General features: G+C 34.7%; 1 long non-coding RNA gene across 1 annotated transcript; it reads right to left on the reverse strand.

Moving 5' to 3' along the window:
* Positions 1–515: 515 nt before the first annotated feature.
* On the reverse strand, positions 516–18,348 carry LOC134242992 (uncharacterized). Its single transcript, XR_009986955.1, has 3 exons — positions 18,245–18,348; positions 17,493–17,949; positions 516–601 (listed from the first exon to the last, which is right to left on the reverse strand). It is a non-coding gene; the product is annotated as an uncharacterized LOC134242992 (long non-coding RNA).
* Between the last annotated feature and the right edge of the window lie 1,465 nt (positions 18,349–19,813).

The following is a 19,813-nucleotide window of genomic DNA, read 5'->3' on the forward strand; positions in this document are numbered from 1 at the left end:
TCTCCATCAACGTCGTTGAGGTGAGCAAATAATAAATGTATTTCACAATTATTTAGAGATTTTGTCGTAGACTTAACTTAATATTGCATTAGTTGTTTGAAAATCATAAACAATTATAACAACTTCTTTATTTTTAATTTTTTTTTTATTTCCCACTGTTGGTCATGGAGATCATATAAACCTAGTTCTCTTGTCGCAGTAGGTGCTGGACTGAAAAAGTTCCCTCCTTGCTCAATGGCCATAAGTGCCGAGTGCAGCTCTCCACAGGCAAGTGGTGACTTCTCGAAAGGTACGTTAAACAACATACAATAAATCAATTCAAGATTTAGCATTTTAGCATATTTATTATTATTTTTTTTAGGTTCAAATAGCTCTTGGAAAAAAAAACTTTTATCTTATTCTTTGTTGTCTGCTCTTGGTGAACAGGTGTTGGAACTAGAGGGCATTGCTTATCACAGGGGATCCGTTCTGGGGGCGGAAATTAATGGATCCCAACCCTCACAGAAATGGTTTGAAGAAAAGCTCCGATCCTTTACTCCGGAGAAAGTAGTGTGGTTAGAGTCAGAGAGTGTTCGTATAGGCAATGTACATGTACCACGAACTTTACACTCAGAGATGAGGAAAGCACAGCATTATCGTATTTACCTTCCAATGGAAAATAGAGTACAACACATCTTGAAAAATTATTCAGACTAAATTGAACATTTTTTGTTTACAAAACAAAATCTCATGAAACTTAAAAGTTGTCACAGAAATTCTAAACTTAGTGAATGGTTTTCACTAGGAGAGAGCGGCCAGTGGTCTCAGTTTGTAGAAGCTCTCCTAACAGAACATTATGATCCCAGCTATAGTTTATCACAGAGTAAGAACTTCAAATACCCCGCCACTGAGGTCAAGGAAAAGATGTCTGCTTAAACACGTGACCTCTTTTGATCAGCTCCACAGCAATGGCTGCTATGTTCCTACAATCATCTGAAAGAAACAAATGAATAGAATTATGTTTAAAATTCATTTTTTTATCATTACTGTCCATGGAAAGACATAAGACTTATTTTCACCGATAATCAGTTTCTTTTTCCTGTATACTGTATGTTCAGAACCAAAGTTTTATTGTTAAGTATTTTAGCACATTAATTTATATTACAGTGTATCTATAAAACACAAGGTGACACATCTAACTGATCTAAGTGTTAAAATAAACATGTATTAGAATCTTCCAGTTCTTTCTCTAAGTGTGATGTTGACGTATCCTATACCTATCCCGCTGTGTTGGCGCCCTCTATGTGGAAGCTCCAATTCTCGTAACATGTCCATCATTCCTCTAGGATAATGGGAAGTTACATCACTGAAAGCCTGTAAATCACGTGTTACATAAGTAAAAACAGCATGGTACAAACATAATTACAGGAGGCTTAATGAACCAACTGAGCACTGTGGCAAGGAAAAAAACCAAATTCAGTTTAGTTTTGAAAAACTTAAATGTGTAAGTGTTTCTGATCGACCTACCCCTAATTGGGAGAAGGACAATAATTTGAACAAAACTTAATCTACACTAACTAAGGATGCCTACATAATTTATAATTTTTGACTGACATTAATTGTGAGTTTTTGCCTACAAATATGAACTTTTATTGTGGCCTCACCTTATCCCCGGGGATCATGATTTGAAAAAATATGAATCTACACTATCTGAGGATGCTTTCTCATAAATATATTTGAAATCATAGCTTTGCTGTTCTTCAGAAGATTTTTGAAGATAGTTTCTATGTTACTCCTACATTAAACTTTGATCGACCACTGTGCCCCCCCCCCCGGGGTCATGATTTGAACAAACTTGAATCTACACTAACTGAGGATGCTTCCATATTAATATAACCCATCATACGTTTGCTGTTCTTAAGAAAAAAATATTTTTTAAAGATTTTTACTATATATTCTTATATGTAAAACTTTTATTGTTTATTGTGGCCCTATCCTATCCATAAGGGTCATTATTTGAATAAAATTGAAATCCTGACAATACCTGACAATGATTCCTTTTGAGTTTTATCTTTCCTGTCCTTTTGTTTCTCAAAAAGCAGAATTTTCAATGATGCCATTAATTTTACATTTTCATAATTATCTCCCCTTGGAGGAGGTTGTGGCTCTTCATAAGAATCCTTACAAAGATACATTGCGGGTTCAAATAAATGTTCAACAAAGCATTTTTCCTTACTCCTCACTAAGGTATTGACTGTAGTGAAGGAAAAACTTCCAAGAATACTGTGCAACCATATATTTCTGATTGACAATATCTATGTGATTTTTGGAGACCACGTCTTCCAACAATCTATTAGAATTCCCATGGGAACCAATTGCGCTCCGTTATTAGCAGACCTATTTTTGCATTCATATGAAGCAGAATTTATGCAAAATCTTACTCGTGAAAAGAAGGAAACACTTGTTGTGGCCTTCAACTAGACCTTCAGATATATCGACGACGTATTGTCAATTAATAATGGTTATTTCCATTCCTATCCTATTCCTATGATATATCCAGCAGAGCTTGAGATAAAAGAACAACAGTGTCTGACACATCTGTTTCATACATGGATATTTTACTTGAAAAACACGTCAATGGTAACCTAACAACCAAGTTATATATGATAAACGTAACGACTTTAACTTTTCTATCTTCAACTTCCCTTACTTATGCAGCAATATACCTTCATCACCTGCATACGGAGTATATATATCTCAGTTGATTCTATACGCAAGAGCATGCTCTACGTATGAAAAATTTCTAAAACAAGGTAAATTACTGACAAGCAAGTTGATGAAACAAGCATACCAGCAGTCTCGTTTAAAGTCATCATTTTGTATGTTCTATGGTCGATACAATGACCTTGTCAGCAAATACAATTTATCATGGAGTCAAATGCTGACTGACGTTTTTCATACCAATTGTTAATCCATTATTTATACACTGAATTGACGACGGACTTTCCAGTTATTTCCTGATCATGACAATGAGCACACGGCGGGTGTGACAGGTCAGCAGGGGACGCTCACTCCTTTACGGCACCTGATCCCACTTCTGATGTTTCGGAAGTCCGTGTTTGCTCTGCTTTTGTTTTGTATTATTTTATGGACTTTGAGATTGAATACTGTTCATTATCTCCATATCCTTCTTAAACAAATTTAAATCAGCAAAATTCAGTTTTGTATTGAAAAGCTGAAATGCATAATAACAGTAGGTCCTGACCTACCCCTAAAATGGACAGCGGTTTGATTTATACAAAATATAATGTTGCATCAAAGGATGCACAGCACGTATACTAGAATTCTAGCTTATGTACATGTATGTGACTTTGCCTTAACATTTATTGAGGTGAGCTCTGTAATTGTCGTTGTTGTTATTATTACAAAAATGACGTTGTAAACTTTTCACAATTTCATCTCCAGAACTACTGGGCCAATTTCAACCAAACTTGGCACATAGTATCTTTGGGTGATGTTTAAATAAAGGGCCATAACATAGCAATATATCAGGGAAATATTCAAAAATATTCTTTTCAAGAACCGCAAAATATTAAAGGCATCATTAAAAAAAATCTCAAAAATCAATGGGCCAGGAAAGATGAAACTGATGTGGAATCATTGTCAGGTAGTATAGATGAAGTTGTTCAAGGAAGGATATGGGGATAAAGAACATTATTCAAACTCAAGAGTCTATAAAACAATACAAATATTAGGTACATGGCAAACACGGACCTCCGAAACATCAGAGGTGGGATCAGATCATGACCTCCAGGGTGAAGTTGCAATGAAAGGTCAAGCGTGTAGGGAAAAAGTTAAAAAGTAAGTTTAAGCATCATTAGTTGGTGTACATTCAATTCAATGTTCAAATTACGCCCCCTTTCCCATCCAGGGATAGGTTTGGGACCACCTACGTATTTAAGCTTTTCAAAACTAACTAGTTTTTGCTTTTAATTTCCATAGTGCTCAGGTGAACGATGTGGCCTCTGGGCCATTTGTTTGTATTGGAAATTTTGGAAAGCATTGGAAAATTATGTTTCTTTTTTAAACTTTACTAAACTAAAGGACCAGAAGTACACAAAGAAAAGATTGTTTATTTACTTTTAAAAATATATTATATTATTGTAAAATCAAATATTTTCAACGGGTCAAATTTAATGTTTGAGGGGAAAAAGATGTCTGTGTGGATTTTAGCTAATTATGTAATGCTCATGAAAATTTTACATTTAGTGGCGGTTAGAAATTCGTGGGTCTGTCGAATCATGAATGCAATAATATAGCCCTCTCCCCCCATTTTTCAGATAAAACAATAAAGTGATTCTTTTTTTAAGATGCCATTATGATAGCAACATTATTCATTACAATCTAAACTGAAAATAAACGTCATAGGCCTTTGTATAATCTATGTGTATACCAAATTTTAATGATTTTAGAACAAACCTATTTTTTATAAAGCTTTTTTCAATCATTGTTTTAAAAAGAGCACCCAGGGCAAAACAATTAATTTAATGAATCAAATACTGGTATGTATCTTGGTAGAAAGAACACTAAAGCCCCATACAGAACAATGCAGGTCCCAGGAACTTCTCATTTGATTTTTTTTTTTTTTTTGTAATTTGTTCTTCTGTCAGATTTTTACAATTGTTCTACATATGAAAAGTAAAGTACGATACGGATTTGATAAACACTGAGCTTTATGTAATTTTGTTCTGAAAGGGCTTCCAAGCAGTGTATTCTTAGGGATGGACTTGTTCTTACTATTGTTATTAATAGTACATATGATGTTTACAATATGTTTATCTGGGTATCACTTTGAAAGGAGGAAAAATTAATTAATCTTTACTATAAATGTTTTAGATTTTTAAACATCATAACATACATATGTACTATTCTCGCAAGGTGGTAATGAAAAAAGCAAAAAACAAAAGAAACAAACAAACAAGTGCAAGCTTAAGAAATCTAATATTTCATATAGATATACAATAAACATATCACTGCATGATTGCACAAATATTTTGTATACATCTTATGTTTTGGAGGTTTGTGTTTGCTCTACTTCTATTTTGTATTGTTTTTTAGACTTCGGACCTTGATTGAATATTCGTTATCTCTTTATATTATACTTTCATGTTACGGAGGTTTACAGCCACTGTACTCCAGAATACTGCTTTTATGTTATACAAGCTTTTCGCCATTTTTGCACCGTTCTGTCTGAGTTCAGCATTTCAGTACTTTTCTTTTAGAAGAGTAAGAATTACTCGTACACGCACACCATTCACTTTCCAACTTAAAATTTCTTTACCGGTATTTTATATTAATATCTAGTATATGATATTAAAATGTGACATTGTTTATTATCCTTTTAATGGAGAATTTTTTGCTATCTATGACAATCTTATCTGTACATATAATGAAATCCTTTACATGGTTTTTTTTTTTTTGTTAATTATTTTTTTTTGTTATTTGTAAATAAAGTTTGTGAAGCATTAATGATTTATATCAGTAAACTCATGTATATTGTAGATTGGTAAATAATTATTATGGTTTTAATTTCATAATGTTCGTGATTCGATCAATATATTTCCTTGAAATTGAATCAGTTGTAGATGCTATTATTTTTTTTTTATAAAGTTTAAATGCTCATATGAAATTTACATTTTCTTGCAGCATGAAAATTAAAACCATCACGATTGGCATTTTTTGAGAAATTGTAAAAGGATGTATTCGCTTTAACAAAAGAATTGACCTATAGGAGAGAACAATTTCCCGGAAAAAGTGACTTTTAAAAATCAATCTTTATTTGTTGTTTTCTATCGTATATATGTCTAAATTTTTTTAATTTGTATTTTATACCTAAAATTTATTATTTACAACTTTACAATAAACCTCCAAAGTTGATCGAAACACCATTTTGTCCTTTAAAGCGTTGATTTTTGCATGAATTATGGCCTTGAAGTCCATCAAGGCAGGCCTGCCCCTAAATAAAATTGTGATATTTTGATAGGTTTGGATGTAAGGAATAATTTAAGATAAGAGTTTTTTAGGGGCACCCCTGCCCTGGGGTCGAAATTCACAAAAAACCTACAAAGAATAAGGAAACCTGATTTTCAAAATCTTCTCTAAATTTATGCCAGTAATTCTTATGGTCAGACTAGCTCAGTTGATATATGCCCTGACTTTTTACACCTTGGATACTTTCTTTTTAAAGTCGGGGGTTCGAATCCACCTGGTACAGCACTTATACTATTAGTTATCCAGGTTCAATCAAGGGTGTACGGGGATTTACCCCGGGTTTTATTCCATACACCCTGAGGCCGAAGGCCGAAGGGTGTATGGAATACAACCCGGGGTAAATCCCCGTACACCCTTGATTGGACCTGGATAACGAATTTATTTCCTTTGTACCCATAAAAATGCTTTGTAAACATGATTTTTAGCTTTTATCATAGAGAATGTATGCATTGTGACGTCACGTTTATTTACACCCGGCTCAAGTCGGGTGCACGGATATTTACACCCGACTTTGTAACCAATCAAAGCTCGTGTTACAAGCTAGATAGGAAATAAAGTTTTAAATTTCGCCTTTTCAAAGACTATTTTTCCTTCAATTATTTATCCCTTATGCATCCCCATTCTTGATACAAGAAACACTAAAGAGATATCAAATGGTAATAATCCAATGTACAGTTGTCGGTCAGGTGGAACGAACCTCAGTATAAGCACACTTTCTCCGAGGACAAGAATAACTCACTATGTGTTACTCAATACGGGTTTTCTTGGCAGCATTGAGCTGCGATGAATTTCAATTGTATACATTCCTTAGAATTTAATCACATTGATTTTGGCTACATACTTCAGTAAATGCACTTACTTGGATTTCACTTAGGCCTTTATAATTTGCACACATTAAAGACAAGTTTTTATTATATCCACGGATAAATAGCCTAGACATTAAGAATAGAATTTCAGAGACAGTAAACATTACCTTTATGCACAATGAGAAGTGAAGACAAATATCAGTTATTACATTTGGAGATAACAAACTCAGAAAATCAATAAAAAGGGTTCCTCCTATGTCTACTCACTGAAATAAAGATTTAGGAAAAGAAATTGTTATATGTATTCAGCCTAATGTCATTAATCAGAACGGAAATCGACAACCTTTTTGTAGAGAATAAAACCAAGCCCGGTCCTATAGGTCAGATAGTCTGGTCCCCTTCCAACAATTCCGTTCGCGCACTCTCTACATTGAGTGCGCGAACGGAATTGTGGGAAGGGGACCAGACTAATAGGTCAGATCCCTATTTATAATGAAGTGATCCTTTAAACAATGTGGAAGTAAAACGACTTACATGCTTCGCTAGTGAGTTTCAGCTTTTAACACATTTTACCCCTGTATCCTGTGGCTATTTCTCGTTGGATATTTTTTTTATATTGAATCAACACCACCTGAGGATTCTTCCATCTTTCTTTGATTAATCATAGCTTAAGATTTTTTACTATAATTTAATTTTCTATTGTGACTCGCTCTAACCCCAGTAGTCAGGATGTAAACAAACTTAAATCTAGACAACCTGAGGATGCTTCTGAATAAATATAACTAACCATGGCTTCTTAAGAAGATTTTTAATTTTTCCTATATATTTCTAATATGTTAAAGTTTGATCACCCAATCCTACCCCTGAGGTCATGATTTGAACAAATTCAAGTCTACACTACCTGATAATGCTTTTAATAAATATTACCAATCATGGTTTTGCTATTCTTGAGAAGATCATTTTCAAAGTTTTTTTCCTATGTATTCCTATGGTAAAGTTTAATTGCTCATCCTATCTCTAGTGTCAAGATTTGAACAAAATTGAATCTACACTATCAGATTTTGTTTGCACTTTCATCTTGCCTGGCCCAGTGGTTCTTGAAAAGATTACAAAAGATGCCATTAATTTTTTTTCTAATTCTAAATTAACTCCGCTTAGAAGAATGCGTGGCACTTTATTTCAATAAATCTAAATCCCCTTTCACCTCAGTATACCCGATGCCAAATTTTTTTAATTGGCCCAGTGGTTCTGGAGAAGAAAATGAAATTGTAAAAAGTTTTGGACTGGACACAGACGACAAACAATGGAAAAATTGTGATCAGAAGATAGCATTGGAGTCTTTGGCTTAAAGCATTAAGTTAAAATCATTGACATGCTCGCAAAAAACCTTATTAAAAGAATGCCTAATTATATGTGGTTAGATATGATTTTTATCCAACTTGTATGTATTTTGTTCCCTCACCAAGGTCCGAGGATAAAAAACACACAACGAGTTGGATAAACTTAGGCAGTAAGAAATCGGAGTACTAGTAACTTGGAAATAGACTTCTCTAATAACTTTAAACTAGTCACTCGTCCAGAAAATGTAATTCAAATCCAGCATCTGAATAAGTTTGAATGTCGTCATCCCTTGAGGCATCATCCATGCAAGTTTAGTTCAAATAGGCCTTATATTTTCATAATAATGGATCTGCTCCATAAAATTCTATCTGATCACTCACCTGGAAAATGTAGGTCAGATCCAGCATCCAAGCAAGCCTGGCAAAGTACCTCCTTAGATGCTGCATCCTAGCAGACAATACAGGACTCATAGCCACTTGAAAATGAGCCTTCCTTCAAAATATTGACCAGAAATTTTAACCTGTTCCAAAATAATATTCTGATGATAGCTAAAATTGCAGCATCTGAAACCATGACTGGTACAATGAAACACTAGAAGCATCATTCATATATAACTGATCGAAGTAGGGCATATTAGAAACATTTGAACAGAAAACTGCAACAAAAACCAAGGGTATTACGTAAGTTCTGCATTAACTTCGTTGACATGAGCAAGAAATACATGCATTTCACAGTTATGTAGAGATTTTCTTGTAGACTTAACTGAATATTGCATTAATTGTTTGAAAATCATCAACAATTATTACAACGTCTTTGTTTTTAATTAATATTTCTTTAAATTTCCCACTTCAAATACGATGGTATAAACCAAGGTCCCGTGTCGCAGTAGGTGCTGGCATGAAAATCATCCCTCCATAATCAATGGCCATACTAGGGTAGTATCGATTGAAGCTTTCCACCGGCTAGTGGCGGCTTCTCCAAAGAGTGAAAAGTTCTCAATGAGATGGACGTTAAACAACAATCAATCAATCAATAATTAGTATTCTGGCATAATTATTATCATTATTTTTATGACCAACTGGATCTGGGGGAAAACCATTTATTTTATTCGAGTTGCCTGCTCTTGGTGAACAGATATTGCATCTAGAAGTCATTGTTATTTACAGAGGATCAGTACTGGGGGCAGAAATTAATGGAACCCATTTATCGCCGATAGAAACTTTAATCCGGAGAAGGTGGAGTGTTCTTGTTGTAGTCGTTGTCGTCGTAAACTTTTCACATTTTCATCTTCTTCTCAAGAATTACTGGGCCAATTTCAACCAAACTTGCTGCAAAGTAACACTGGGTAAAGAGAATTCAAGTTTGTTCAAATACAGGGCCACGCCTTCTTCCAAGGGGAGACAATTATGAATAAATGAAAAATGAATGGCATCATTTGGAAATCTTCTTCTCAACTGCCTACTAGGCCTGGAAATATGAAACTCATGTAAAATCATCCTCATGTAAAGTAGATTCAACTTAGTTCCCCTTTGGGGTAGGGTGGGGCAGCCATTGAAAAACAAAGTTTAACATAGGAATATATATGAAAAATCGTCTTAAGAACAGCAAAGCCACGATTCATATTTAAATGGAAGCATCTGTAGATTCAAGTTTGTTTAAACATGGCACCCGTGGTAGGGTCGGGTCACAACGGACAGTCAAATTATTACATGTATAGGAAAAAAACTTCTAAATTATTCTTCTCAAGAACAGCAAAGCCATGATTGATCATATTTATATGGAAAGATATGCATATGGTGTAGATTCAAGTTTGTTCAGATCATGACCCCCGGGGGTAGGGTGGAGTAACAATGGACAATCAAAGATTTACACATGAATTTACACATGAATTTATAGGGAAAGTAATAAATAAGTAATGTTCAAATCATGGTCCATGTTAGAAGGGTGAGGCCACAATGGTCGATCAAAATTTTACATCCTAGGGATTCTTATATAAGAAAAATCTTCTTATCAAGAACAACGAAGCCAAATCTAGGATTGGCCATGGTTATGATTACCATAAGTAATTATAGATTACAGAGTTCACCTTAATCAATGTTAAGGTAACTACTCATTTTATTATGTTCCCCAAACGGAGTTTGGGAACATATTGTTTTTACTCGGTTTCTTATTATTATTATTATTATTCTTTTTTTTCTTATTTGTTCTCCGGTACTTTTTTGTCCGGAAGTGTTCTCAGAAAATGTTCACCCAACTGAGCTAAAACCTTTTTAGGGTTAATAGGTGTGTAGTGTAGGTGTGCGGAACGAAGGTCATTTTGCGCGCATACGCATGCACGTGCGTGCGCGTGATATGAGTGAAATGACCGATATACTTAATATTGCTATAACTTTTACATTTTTTTATGAAATGATTTGAAACTCATTATATAAAGATATATTAATAGTGTAGATAATGTGACACTGTCAAATAAGCACGAACTCACGCGCATGCACGTGCGCTTTGCTCTGATTGGCTGAAACAAAAATCTCAATATCTTCTCTGTTTTTTGACGAAATGCTTTGAAATTTAATACATAGGCATGCTTTAGGATATCCTACAACATAGTATATAAGAATTTTCATCAAATCACGCGCATGCACGTGCGCTGCAATCTGATTGGCTGAAAGTTTAAATGGCTATAACTCTCTTGTTTTTCAACCAAACATCATGGTATTTAGAACACAGACAAACATAATGGACTCCTAGAAGAAGGTAAGGTCATCATGAACATGCTTGCACGTGCATGAACGTGCGCTTCGCTCTGTCAATTTAATTGGCTGAAACAAAAATCTCAATATCTTTTTTGTCTTTTGACGAAATGCTTTGAAATTTAAAACATAGGCATGCTTTAGGATATCCTATAATATGATATATAATAATTTTCATCAAATCACGCGCATGCACGTGCGCTGCAATCTGATTGGCTTAAGGAGGCTGGGGGGTCAACAATTTAACCATAAAGTAACCACCAGATTTATCTTATTTTTTTAGATATGGTATCTTAAGCTGTCAACATTCATTTGACAAAGAAAAAAATCATAAATTTTAGTTTTAAATTTTCATCATTTTCTATATCTTTATATGGAGCTCTCCTTTTAAAGGAGATAGAAATAGTCTGAAAATGGCTGCCACCCCCCAGCCTCGTTAAACTTTAAATGGCTATAACTCCCTTGGTTTTCAACCAAACAGGATGGGATTCAGAACATAGATAGATATTATAGACTCCTACAACAGGAAATGGTCATCATGCACATGCATGCACGTGCGTGCACGTCAAATTAGTAAAATTCCAAATACACTAGATTAAACATATTTTTGGATTAAATGCTGTAATATTTAGTATATTAAAATATATCAATAGTGTAGACAAGATGATATGGTCATTACGCACATGCATTCAAATGCGCATGCGTGCAATGCTGAAATTGAATACTTCTGGTAAAACTTTGTTAAAGTCTTAAATGTATCGCGTTTGTCGTATTTAATGAAGCTTACAGGGAAGAAGGCACCAAAAGGGAGTTGGGGAGCGTTTGGGGAACATCTGTAACGGTTCCCGTTACAATTAGCCCTAGTTAATAGTATGCTGTTAACAGCAGGTTATCTGAGTAGCACTTTGGAAGGAGGGCAAATGAATTATTTATAAATCTTAACTATGTAATTATGTGTTAGATTATTTTTAACGACATAACTACTATGCTCATGAAAATAAAAATAAAACAAGTGCAAGACATCTAATATTTCATACAAATATTAAGTAAAGATATTACGTAATGTCTTCATTTAATATCTATATGAAATAGATGTCTTGCACTTGTTTTTTGCAGGATGATTGTACAAATATTTTATTTTATCGATAAACTGAAAGTACTATAGGGATTTTCTACTTCTAATTATAGTTTTCAAAGTGAACAGGAAATATTATACTATAAAATTAAAATGTCTTCCTACAAATGGCTGTAAGTAAAAAAAACTTGTACATTCACGTAACTATATGCATGTATAATCAATATAGACTACTTCTAATATGTTTCTTAATATTCTAAAATTCACTATTTATGTAAGTCAGATGTTAAAGAACCTAGTGAGGTGTTGTACAAATAAAAAAATGAGATGAGCTGTATGATTTTGGTCTAGAACATTACATAACTCAATATAATTTGGACTCATTTATAGTGAAATAAAAAAAAACATTTATATACTAATTTTTAATGTTTGGTACAGCTAGGGACTTGGGTAATTATGAGGAGGGAGATGATGGACTTCAGGGAAATGATGATAAATCAAGTAATGAGAACAAGAGAAGCAGACAGGATGATGATGAGTGGGAGTATGAAAGAAGGACTCCGGCTAGAGGAATCAGATGTTGACACAAAGTTTTGGCCAAATGACCACATCGTTATATGGGACTTAAACAAGGCTCAGAAATACGACTTAAGTAGAAAAACACTGATTCTCTGTGATTTTTCTGAAAGCCCACCAGGATTTGGTTTACTTGAACTACTGACACCAACACACAGTGAAGGTGTAAAGAATGCATGTATGAGAATAAACGACAGACTCTACATATCCAGTTCCAAATACAGACAAATCACATGTTCAGAAGTTATACCTAATTTTAAGGAGCATGGTCCGTGTGGTAATGGTGTAATAGCGGGAGCAGAGTATGACACTGCCCTATGTTTTGTCTGTGATTTTTGGCCTCCTCCTGCCTCAAAATGGATAGACAGATATCACTCATGGCCCCATTCTTATATTGTTGATGAGATACTCAGAAATGGATGCCACTTTGTTGCAATAGGACACAAGCTCGGAAAACATGCAGACAAAGAATGGAGAATTTCCTTCTCTTTAGCAGAACAAAAACTTATATATTCAATGAACCATTGCCAATTCTTGACCTATGGGCTGCTTAAATTGTTTTTAAAAGATTTCAAGAAGGAATTAACTATCGAGGAAAAATTACTGTGTTCCTATCACATGAAGACAGCAGTTTTCTGGGTGATTCAACAAAACATAATACCTCAATGGTGTCCTCAAAATCTCCTTCAGTGTTTCTGGGTCTGTTTTAAACTTATCCTTAAATGGGTGTATGAGGGGGTATGCCCAAACTTTTTTATTCCAGAAAACAACATGTTTCTGAGTAATATCCATGGTGAAGCACAAAAAACATTATTTCTTAGGCTTTATAAATTGTATGAGAATGGTGTAGTATCACTGCTTCATTGTCAATCGATCAGGTCTTGTCTTAACAGTGTCCTTCAAAATCCCAGACAACCCTTTAATAAGGACAAAAATATGATGATAAACAGGGTTTTGTTTGATTTAAATCTATTTCGTGAGTTGTATCTCACTGATCTACCAGTAGATAATCTGCAATCATGCATTATGTTCTTAAGTGCTGTAGAAAAGTTGCTAATTTTACCTCTGACCCAGAACCAGGTTCTCATGTTACGGAGGTTTACATCACATGTACTCCAGTATACTGTTTTTGCACAATGCAAGTTATATACTACCTCAGCTGTGAACAAACAGTCGTATATGACTAATAAAACATACAGTCATATGCTGAAATTAGCCGCCAAGTTTGGGTGTATTTCTGATATGCTGTTTATTGCAATGTTTTTCTACAAGACACTTAGATATAAAGAAGCCCTATCAGTCATAGAAATGACAAAGGTCAAGTTAGCACAGCCATATGTAATCAATGTCACAAATATACCCATAAATGCAGTGAGGTACATGTTTCATGAGTCCTTAGGGGGACAGTCCTGGTCTTCAAAGATAAGACATGCTGTAGCATGGGACATTTCTATTTACGATACAGTCTATTACATGAATGAATTAATGCCAGAACAACAGTCTGGGTCACAATCTGGATACCTAATATTATCTATACCACTGTATGTTCTGTTACACATGCTAGAGGTCTTGTGTTACAGACATGTAGACCCAGTGAGAGCACGAACAGCTCTTAATGGCCTACAGGACCTGGTCCACCATGATCAGGGGATGTACATTCAAATGAATAAAAGAGACATATCCTGGCAGATTCTAGGGATCTGTCAACAGGTGACAGGGAACCATCAAGCTGCTCTGTACTCCTACCAACAATCTCTCAGACATACATCACAAAACATACAAACTGCTTCATTGATGAGGATACAAGTAATTAAGGACCTCGAGCACAGAAATCATGAATAATCATGATAATATACCCTAATTGTTAGAGTTCACAACTTCAGAGTTAAAAAAGACCCCCATCCCTCTCACTTTCTACCTTAGAATTTCTTAAGGTTTTTTTAGCATGATATTAAAATGTGGTATTGTTTATTACCCTTACTTTTAACAGAAAAGTTGAAATTTTTGGTTTCTACGACAATATTGTATGTACATATAAAGAAATCCTTATCATGTTTTTGTATATATGTATTAAGTTTATTATTTGTAAATAAAGCTTGTGAAGCAATGCTTTATATCAGTAAAACCAGGTATACTATATGATGCTGTTGAATTTTGTTTTCATTTCGTTCAATTTAAAATCTGGTAAAATCTATATGGAAGAGTGAATTTATATTTTCTTTTCATCGATATTGGTGAGTACTAGATACATTGTGCTATTGATAAGAAGTTAATTAATTTAATTCGGTTCACAGGTATTGAGAATATGCTTCAATGTAAGAGACGGCCAAATTCCCAGTTTCTCTTATAGCACCGGTATTGATGTTTTCCTGGAACGTAAAATATAAATAATTTGAGAAAAAGCCTAGAAATAGTAGGATATTTTGGACTTTGGCTCACGCTAACGCCAGAAGTAACAATTTTAGCAAACTTAAATCTACTAAGACTACGTAACAATACTCTGAAATAAAACTTACCACGATGTTGATGTTCTCAAGATCGATTGATTGATTGTATGTTATTTAACGTCCCTCTCGAAAAGTTTTCACTCATATGGAGACATTACCACTTGCCAATGGAGAGCTATAAAGTTTTGTCTGATATTCGGCAATCAGGACAATTGAGCGGGGAGAGGTCTTTTTCGTGCTAGCACCTACTGCAACACAGGACCTCGGTTTATACGATCTCATCCTAAGGTCCGATTTGTACGTCCCACAGTTGGGTTCGAACCTGCGACGTAAGGATCGACTCCTTTATAACTTCGCGACTCTCGAGCAGACGCCCTTACCACTGCGCCACGCAGGCGACGATGTTCTTAAGAAAAAAAAATTATCATATTTACAATATATTTCTATGTTATATTTGATTGCATATTAGAGCCCCATCCCTCCCCTGAGGTCATGATTTGAATTAATTTAATCTACACTAATTGAGAATAGAATGCATTTTAATTTAAATATGTCCAGTCATGGTGTTGCTAATCTTGAGAAGATTTTTAAAGATATTTTCCAATGTATTTCTATTGTAAACTTTGATCACCAGTTATGGCCCCATCCTATCCTTTGTGTGTCAAAATTTGAACAAATTTGAATCTACACTACCTGAGGATTTTTCCACATTAATTTCATCCACCCTGGCCCAGTTGTTCTTCAGAGGATTTTTAAATGATGCCATAATTTTTTTTCTAATTCTAAATTATTTCCTCCTAGAAGAAAGACACTACGGGACTTCATTTCAATAAACTTGAAGCCCTTATACTCAAGGATACTGGTGTCAAGTTTGGTTGAAATTGGTCCTGTGGTTCTCGAGAAGAAGATGAAATTGTGAAAACAAAAATATTAAGGGCACTGATACCGACAACAAGACGGACAATTTGTGATTAGAAGAGATCACTTGAGACTTCGGCTTAAATCATTTAGTTTAAAAACATTGACAGGCATGCATAAAACGTTTCAAAAAATCTCAAAAAACCATAATTTGTGCTTAGATATGATTGTTATCCAACTTGTGGTGTCTTTTTCATTCCCTCACCATGGTCCAGGGGTTAAAAAAACACATAAGTTTCATAAACATGGGCACATATATTAGGAAATCAGAGGTTACAGAACTCACCTCAACGAATGCTGTCTATAAGGAAGACAAGGACTCGCAATAAACTAATTATTAAGAAGTGTCTGTCCAAGCTGCAACATTTACACAATTTTGATCTTATAGAGCTTCCAGTTACTTGGAATTTGACTTCTCTAATAAATTAAATTATTCACTCGTCTAGAAAATGTAATTCAAATCCAGCATCTGAGGTGTTCATCCCTTAAATTGATTCATCATCCATGCAAGTTTGGTTCAAATAGGCCTTATAGTTTCCTAATAAGTAATGGATCTGCTCCAAAAACTTTCTACCTTGCCACTCATCTAGAAATTAATTCAGATCCAGCATCCAAAGCAAGCCTGGTAATGTGCATCCTTATATGTATCATCCTTACAAGCGAGAACAAATCAGTGCTTTAAATTCCTTGCAAATGAGCCTTGCTCCAAAAATATTGACCAGAAATTTCAACCTGTTTCAAAAATAGTAATCTGATCATAGCTAAAATTGCAGCATCTGAAACCTTGACTGGTACAACGAAACACACTAGAAGCATCATTCATGCATGTCTGATCAATGTAGGGCATATAAGAAACACTTAAACAGAAAACTGCACCAAAAACCTTTACCTGGGATGCCGACATCGACGCCGAGGGTATTATGTGTTCTCCATCAATGTCATTGAGGTGAGCAAATAATACATGTATTTCCCAATTATGTAGAGATTTTGTAGTAGACTTAACTGAATATTGCATTAATTGTTTGAAAATCATCAACAATTATTACAACTTCTTTATTTTTATTTTTTTTCCCACTGTGGGTCATGGAGACCAGTCCTTCGGATTCAATCGTATAGAAGAGGTCTCTTGTCGCAGTAGGTGCTGGAATGAAAAAGATCCCTCCCTGCTCAATGGCCATAAATGCCGGGTGCAGCTCTCCACTGGCAATTGGTGACTTCTCGAAAGGTACGTTAAACAACATGCAATAAATCAATTCAATAATTAGCATGTTAGCATATTTATTATTATTATTTTTAGGATCAAATAGCTCTTGGAAAAAAAACATTTATCTTATTCTTTGTTGTCTGCTCTTGGTGAACAGGTATTGGATCTAGAGGGCATTGCTAATCACAGGGGATCCGTTCTGGGGGCGGAAATTAATGGATCCCAACCCTCACAGAAATGGTTTGAATCCTAGATAGTAGAAAAGCTCCAATCCTTTACTCCGGAGAAAGTGGTGTGGTTAGAGACAGAGAGTGTTCGAATAGGCAATGTACATGTACTGCGGACTTTACACTCAGAGATGAGGAAAGCACAGAATTATCGTATTAACCTTCCAATGGAAAACAGAGTACAACACATCTTGAAAAATTATTCAGACTATATTGAACATTTTCAGTTTACAAAACAAAAACTCATGAAACTTAAAAGTTATCACAGAAATTCTAAACTTAGTGAATGGTTTTCACTCAGAGAGTGCGGCCAGTGGCCTCAGTTTGTAGAAGCTCTCCTGACAGAACATTAAGATCCCAGCTATAGTTTATCACAGAGTAAGAACTTCAAATCTCCTGCCACTGATGTTTATCTAGACAGTCTAGATTCTGAGCATGTGCAGTTATTTCTTTAGACTTTGACCTCTGATCCAGCAGATGACGCTCTGTCTGAGGTCAAGGAAAAGATGTCTGCTTAAACACATGACCTCTTTTGATCAGCTCCACAGCAATGGCTGCTATGTTCCTACAATCATCTGAAAGAAACAAATGAATAGAATTATGTTTAAAATTCATTTTTTTTATCATTACTGTCCATGGAAAGACATAAGACTTATTTTCACTGATAATCAGTTTCTCTTTTTCCTGTATACTGTATGTTCAGAATCAAAGTTTTATTGTTAAGTATTTTAGCACATTTATTTATATTTACTTATATTACAGTGTATCTATAAAACACAAGGTGACACATCTAACTGATCTAAGTGTTAAAATAAACATGTATTAGAATCTTCTATTTCTTTCTTTAAGTGTGATGTTGACGTATCCTACCTATCCCGCTATGGTGGCGCCCTCTATGTGGAAGCTCCAATTCCCGTAACATGTCCATCATTCCTCTAGGATAATGAGATGTTACATCACTGAAAGCCTGTAAATTACACGTGTTACATTAGCAAGAGCAGCATGGTACATCCATAATTACAAGAGGCTTAGTGCCTCAACTGAGCACTGTGGCAAGGAAAAAAAAGCAATATTCAGTTTAGTATTGAAAAACTTGAATGCATAAGTGTTTCCTATCGACCTACCCCTAATTGGGAGAAGGGCAATGATTTGAACAAAACTGAATCTACAATAACTAAGGTTAAAACATTTTTGTGACGTCGTCTTTTGTTAAACCTGGTTGAATAAATTTGTTATTGTCCTGCACCCCGTCCAATAAGTTACCTTTAGGAGTCCAATAAGATTCAACTTATTGGACAGGTACAGGTAACATTCAAATGAGAACAAAGGGCGAGGCAAATAAGTAAACACCACTTAAAAGGCAATGACAAATTAAATAATTTAATATGAACAATGTAGGAAATTAGTAGCGTTAAATGTTAATATTTCACAAAAAATCCTATTGAAAATGGCACAAATAATCCAGTGAATTGAATGTCTCAGATACATTATTGTAAACGCATCCGTGGCTCCGATCATAAATTTCCTAAATTCACCGTTCATTGCTATATAACAGATTCATTTTACAATGATTGATCCACGGAACATATAAAGAATCCAACGGACACAAGATGAATGAGAAGCATGTGTTTTCTTACACACAACCTTGGGCTTTTTGTTTATTGAAATATCCATTTAGTCCTGCGTCGTTTAAGCGAGTATCTAGCTGTCGTTTTAAGCTGTTAAGGAGTGGCTGGAGTAAAATCCTTCCGAGTTCGAAACCTGCTCAAAAAGAGAATTGCATCTTTAAAAAATACATCAGGAATAATCTCCCAATTTCAAAGAAAATGCTTAAACAGTTGCTTGAGTAAAATCCTTCAAATCCTATTGCTTTACAAAAATTACCTTTTAACGGGAACTGTTTCTTGCAAATTCCGAAACATAAGAATATATATCCGGATTACAAAGTAAAAACCTGAACTGAGGCATCTTGGTGTAATCGATAAATGGCATCGTCAAAACACCCGATTCTGAGGGTCTTTTTTCAAAATTAAAATGTACGTCTTCTTCTGTGGTCGTTGCGTCGTAAAATGAATAAATTGTAAAGAATTTAGTAGAACTGACTTTTACGCATGCGTAGTATATATAAAAAATGTCGCAACGCGGATAAATAAACTAAACAAAGTTAATGTTCATATTTATCGATATAAAACACCTCTCGATGGTTCCAACTATCAATAAAGGCAGAATAAAAACCAAAACTCGTTTTCTTTGGCCTAACTTGATGAACAGTGCCAGGTAGTCATCCAAGCAGAACGAGACCTTACCTGTGGCTGTCCAATAAGTTAACAATGGACGTGTTCGACAGTGGTGAAATGTTTTAAGTAAGTTATAAGCCTCAAACTGACCATTATGTCAGAATTATACTCTCCTCGGTGCTAACGTGCCTCGGGTCGTCTA

This window comes from Saccostrea cucullata, unplaced genomic scaffold, assembly GCF_032062105.1.
Source record: "Saccostrea cucullata isolate Sc308-1 unplaced genomic scaffold, CSIRO_AGI_Scuc_v1 ctg14365, whole genome shotgun sequence".
NCBI classification, from domain to species: Eukaryota; Metazoa; Mollusca; class Bivalvia; order Ostreida; family Ostreidae; genus Saccostrea; species Saccostrea cuccullata.